At 45.0% G+C, this 6,000-nt stretch overlaps 1 protein-coding gene across 1 annotated transcript in view; it reads left to right on the top strand.

Moving 5' to 3' along the window:
• The first annotated feature begins 1,282 nt into the window (after positions 1-1,282).
• The window catches only part of ctnna2 (catenin (cadherin-associated protein), alpha 2), a 1,308,817-nt gene continuing 1,304,099 nt past the window's right edge, over positions 1,283-6,000 (top strand). Inside the window, exon 1 of the mRNA XM_080195424.1 lies at positions 1,283-1,649. The gene's annotated coding sequence lies outside the window, so the exon portion shown is untranslated. The remainder of the gene's footprint in view (positions 1,650-6,000) is intronic.

Raw genomic sequence — 6,000 nt, 5'->3', positions numbered from 1 at the left:
TTGTCCCAGTTGCCCGCACGCGGACCCAGTCGAGCAGTTATATCCTTTTGGACCCGACCAAGTCAATCAGTGGGGCTGCTGCTCATCCACTCTTAGTGGTGGACATTAGTACCCACCCCCCCCCCCCCCCCCGGCCCCGACCCCGACCACCCAGTCTGCCCAGCAGTTATTTGAGAAGTGGTTTCTGTCCATCTGGAGCTGGATACCAAATAAGCAATCAGACAATTTAGTAACAGCGGAAGAGTTGAATGAGGAGGTGAGGTAGAGGGTTGGATGTCACGCAAAACCTATTGCTGTACTTTCAGATGATGTGTGGTGAACCCAAGTTAATCAGAATCAGAAAGAGGGCCAGACAAATGGATCCTTGGCGATGAGCGGCCAATGTATCACCAGAAGTGACAGGTGCCGATTGTCTTTTAAAACCAGCACACTCCAAGCCTGAGGCTAATAAGTACTGATAAGCCAGAGTGGGAGCAGAGTAACTGAGCCACGTCTCTTAAGGTTAATTTATTTGCGTCACAAGTAGACTTAACACTGCAATGAAGTTACTGTGAAAATCCCCTAGTCGCCACATGCTGGCCCCTGTTCGGTTAACACTGAGGGAGAATTTAGCATGGCCAATGCGTGGAACCAACACATCTTTCGGCCTGTGGGAAGAAACTGGAGCAGACCCACGCAGACACGGGGAGAACATGCAGCCTCCAAACGGACGGACAGTGTGGAGACCTCAACCGGGAATCGAACCCGGCTCCGTGGTGCTGTGAGGCGGCAATGCTAACCAGACTGTCGCCCTGTAAAGGGGTGGTAAAAGGTTGGGGGGGGGGGGGGGGGGGAAGTGGACGGGGGGGCGGGGGGGGGGTGCGAGCGTCCGTTATTTTTCAAACCGTTCACCTCACCTGGCACGGGCTGGCTGGAAGAGAACGAGTGGGCTCGCGCAGGCGGGCGGGCGGGCGACGCCGATCGTGCCCGGGGCGCGGCCGGCCAGTGACAGCCACCGTTCTAACCGGCCCGCTGCTCGAGCCTTCTGCTCGAGGACGTTGACAGGAGATCGCGCGGTGTAGGTAGGCGGGGGCGGGGGGGGGGGAGGGGGCGACGGCCGATTGGCCGGCCCGGCGGGCTGATGGGCGTGTCCCGGCGCCTGATGTCCCGCCCCCCCTCCCTCCTCGCCTCCCTCCCCTCGCCTCCATCACCCTGAGGCCGCTCGCCATTTGGCAGCTTCCAGCGAGAGGAGTGGCTGACAGTGGGGGGAGGGGGAGAGTCAGTGACAGCGGCTGGTGTCAAGACGCACCGTCGTTCACTCCACCATCCATCCATCCATCCATCCCTCCGGTGAGGGAGAGTTTGTGAGTGAGGAAGAGAGGAGTGGGGGGGAAGAATTAAAAAAAAAACCCAGACAAGCCACATCCTTATATGTGTGGCAGTGTTTTGTGTGTCTTGATTGCCGAAGGACGGGGAGCAGGCAGCAGCTGTGAGCTTTTCTGCATTATTGTTAACACCGCCACCCTCTCCATCACCATAGACACCAAGAGCTATACAGCCAGAAGAGAAACGACTCAAAATCACAGGGCAACAACAATCCCTGAAAGAAACGCACGGATAAAACACAACTATTCTACTCCCAAAGCTAATAAAAGAAAATAAATCGTCAGGTGCGTATTTGAGTTCATTTGCAAATTGCCCTTTTCACAGTCTTTTGTTCCTATTCTTGCTTGCATTCACGTCTTGTATTGTGCAATCATTTGTACCCTAAGATATGAAGTAATAGCACAATATATATATCAAAATTTAATACTTGGATCTGTTCCTGTTTCTTTTAAATTAACGCCATGATCTGTGCATTTGCTGAAAGTGAGGTTTATTCCTCCCTAAGGTGTGTGTTTCAAGCCCCGAAATTATATTTTAATAGCTTTATTAAGTGCACAATGATGGGCTTAACTTTTTTTGCTGGAAGATTTGATAATGTGGAGTTTTCTTTTTAAATACATCTATTGGAAAAGTCTCTTTTTAATCCTCGAACATTTCCCTTGTATGGAAGTGTACCTCCCACCCCCTAGTACATCCCAAGCCACATGACATCTCCGAACGGGATTTAATGTTATTTATTTTACCTATTTAGGTACAGACCTTCATTTGATATACAAATATGTATTGAAATATTTAATGTTTAGTGTATGCTGGCCAGGCTTCTAGGGTTGGTACAGGCCATGGTATTTTAGGTGAAATATGAAAAACAAATGAAATAGGGGGAACCCTTGCAAAGCATTATCCTCATAATTATCATTGCTAATAATTTATTATTTCTCACCGCCATCAGCATAAATGTGGCGCGACTTTACTGGGATGCTTTTATTTAAAGCAATTGCATTGAATTGTGGCTTGTGATGGATGCTCAGTGTATTATTCTGTCTCTCTCTTTAATCCATCCACTCCCCATCTGCTCCTGGTGACTTTTTCACCGTGATACCTTTCAGGTCATGTTGTGTAGGGAAATTTTGTTTAATTTTCAAGCAACGTTTTCCATCCTTCCGATAAGTCTTTTCGCTTTATTCCAGCCTCTGATTTTTTTTAAAGCTCGGAGTTTTCAAACGTTAAGCTCGGAATGGTATTTCTCTGATTACAAGTGGAACAGGAAGAACTATTTCATTTTAAGAAACACGGATGGGTTACGTTGTAACTCTTGGGTTACTCTTGGATTCGAAAGTTGGATGGGAACAAAACTTTTCGGCAAAAATTGAGAGCCTTGCTGGAATAAAAATACGCTTTTATTTTCTTCCGATCGTTTGTTGAACTATGGTTTAAATGTAGTACTATCGGTTGTATCTTTTTTCATGATGTGAAAACCTGGGATGCAACCCCTGTCTCCCTGCCAGGATGATGAATGTTTTGTTAGCTGGCCAGTTGTTGTAAGTGTCATGGTTGCAACTCGTCTACCTGAGTGAACAACATGCTGCATCTTATTTCACCTCTATTTCTGTCAGCATAGTGGGGCATTTTTCTACGATATCCTGAAGAACTCCTCAGGCAGTTCTGAGGACTCAGATAAGAACCATTTACGCACTTGCATCGTTTTCTGAACTCAGTCAAGATGAAATTCGAGAAGTTTTTAAGCAGTAACCAATGCAAATATATACATAAAATATACAGCACGGAAATAGGCTGTTCAGCCCAACTGGCCCACTCCAGTGTTTATGCTCTACAGGTGCCTCCTTTCATCTAGCATATCATCTATTTCTTTTCTCCTTCCTTTCATCTAAGTTTTTTTAATTTGGTTATGGGATGTGAGCAATGTTGGCAAGACTAGCGTTTATTTTCCATGAGGAGGTGATGGTGAGCAGCTGGAGTCCCTGTGCATCGTTTCAATCACTCCTGTGTCCCAGATTATAAATATTCTGGGTGAAGAATTTCATATTGCATTTATGAATGAACAGTATGTATTTATAATGCCCAGCTTAGGGCTGCCCCACAAATGGAAGCAGGGTAAATTGAAAGAAACTATCTAATCCCTTCATAATTGTTAAGGTCTCTCATCAGTTTCTGTCTTCTAGATCAGGGTCCCAGAATTGTTAATACTCCTTGCTAAGAATAACTTTTCAGTTCTGGTATCATCTTTTAAAAAAACTATTTTTATATTTGATAGAAGCACTTTTATAATATGGAGACTAGAATTGTGCATAGTGGCTGTGCAATCTAACTATGTTTTTGCACAACTGACCATAATTAATTACCCTTGGAACATAGAACTTTGGAGCAGGAGCAGAACTTCAGCTTAATTTGCTATTCTGTAAGATCATGGCTGATCTGGTTGTCTGAACTCCAATTTGCCGCCTCCCTCCAATAACTCTTGACTCCCTTGCCTATCGAAAATTGGTCCAATTCTGCTTTGAATAAATTTAATGATTCTGGGGAAGAGAATATCACATTTAATGACCCTTTAAGAGGAAAAAAATATCCTTTTCCATTTTTAATCATAGATCTCTTGTTCTTAAAACTTAAAATTCTAGTCTTTCCCACAAATGGAAACATCTTTTCAGTATCTAGCCTATCAGATCCCCTTGGGATATGTTTCAGTAAGATCACCTCTCATTCTTCAATCTCCAATGGGTGCAGGCCCAACCTGTTCAAGCATTCTTCATGAATTAAGCCCCTGTTCCCAGGAATGAGTTGAGTGATCTATCTCCGTTTCTAACATAATTTATCTTATTTTTTCAATTAAGGTGACCAAAACTGTACACTGTGTTCTAGATGTTTTTTCACCAAGGTCCTGTACAGTTGAAGTAAAACTTCCCTGTTTTTATATCCTATTCTCGCAATAAACGCCAACATCCCATTGTCCTTCCTAATCACTGTTTGTATCTACGTGCTAAATTTTTGCAATTCATACAGAATGATCTGGGGTCTTGGTGTATCACCAAGATATGCAATGTGTCTCTGTTTAAAGATTATACTGCTTTTCTATTCTTCCTGTTGAAATGAATAAGTTCACAGTTTCCTACATTAGTCAATTGGCTTTGGCTTTGTCAAAGGCAGGTAGTGCCTTATGAGCCTGGTTGAGTTCTTTGAAAATGTGACTAAACACATTGACGAAGGAAGAGCGGTGGATGTGGTTTATATGGACTTCAGCAAGGTGTTCGATAAGGTCCCCCATGCAAGACTTCTTGAGAAAGTGAGAGGGCATGGGATCCAAGGGGCTGTTGCCTTGTGGATCTAGAACTGGCTTGCCCGCAGAGAGTGGCTGTAGATGGGTCGTTTTCTGCATGGAGGTCGGTCACGAGTGGAGTGCCCCAGGGATCTGTTCTGGGACCCTTGCTGTTAGCAATTTTCATAAATGACCTGGATGAGGAAGTGGAGGGATGGGTTAGTAAGTTTGCCAATGACACGAAGGTTGGTGGTGTTGTGGATAGTTTGGAGGGATTTCGGAAGTTGCAGCATGACATAGATAGGATGCAAGACTGGGTGGAGAAGTGGCACTTGGACTTCAACCCGGATAAATGTGTAGTGGTCCATTTTGGCAGGTCAAATGGGATGAAGGAGTATAATAGCAAGGGTAAAACTCTTAGCAGTGTACAGGATCGGAAGGACCTTGGGGTTTGGGCCCATAGGACTCTTAAATTGGCCTCGCAGGTGGAGGATGTGGTTAAGAAGGTGTATGGTATACTGGCCTTCACCAATTGAGGGATTGAGTTTAGGAGTCAGGAGACAATGCTGCAGCTTCATAAGATCCTAGGCAGACCCCACTTGGAGTACTGTGCTCAGTTCTAGTCGCCTCATTACAGGAGGGATGTGGAAGGTATTAAAAGGATGCCGAGGAGATTTACAAGGATGTTGCCTGGATTGGGTGGCATGCCTAATGAAGATAGGTTGAGGGAGCTCAGTCTTTTCTCCTTGGAGAGATGAAGGATGAGAGGTGACCTGATAGAGGTGTACAAGATGTTGAGAGGTATAGGTCGGGTGGATTCTCAGAGGCTTTTTGCCAGGGCTGAAATGGTTGCTACGAGAGGACACAAGTTTAAAGTGCTGGGGAGTAGTACAGAGGAGATGTCAGGGGTAAGTTTTTCACTGAGAGTGGTGGGTGAGTGGAATCGGCTGCCATCAGTGGTGGTGGAGGGAAATTCGATAGGGCCTTTTAAGAGACTTCTGGATGAGTCCATGGGACTTAATAGGATTGAGGGTTATAGGTAAGCCTGGTAGGTAGGGATATGATTGGTGCAACTTGTGGGCCAAAGGGCCTGTTTGTGCTGCAATTTTTCTATGTTCTATGTTCTATTATGCTCCACAGCCAATTTTTTGTCCACAGATTTAACCTGTCTATGGCCTTTCCAGACTCTCTCTCTCCTTGACAACTTACTTTTCTCTTGACAATTTATGGTTTGGGGGAAGTTGATGGACTTGAAGGTGGATAAATCTCCAAGGCCATCCCAGAGTACTTAAGGAAGTGGCGCTAGAAGTAGTAGATCCATTGATGGTTATTTTCCAAAATTATTTGGACTCTGGAGGTAGCTA

Source organism: Carcharhinus amblyrhynchos, chromosome 1 (assembly GCF_965287045.1).
Source record: "Carcharhinus amblyrhynchos chromosome 1, sCarAmb.v2.hapA, whole genome shotgun sequence".
Lineage (NCBI taxonomy): Eukaryota > Metazoa > Chordata > Chondrichthyes > Carcharhiniformes > Carcharhinidae > Carcharhinus > Carcharhinus amblyrhynchos.
The sequence above is the reverse complement of the archived record's forward strand: the minus strand, read 5'-3'. Positions and strand labels throughout refer to the sequence as shown.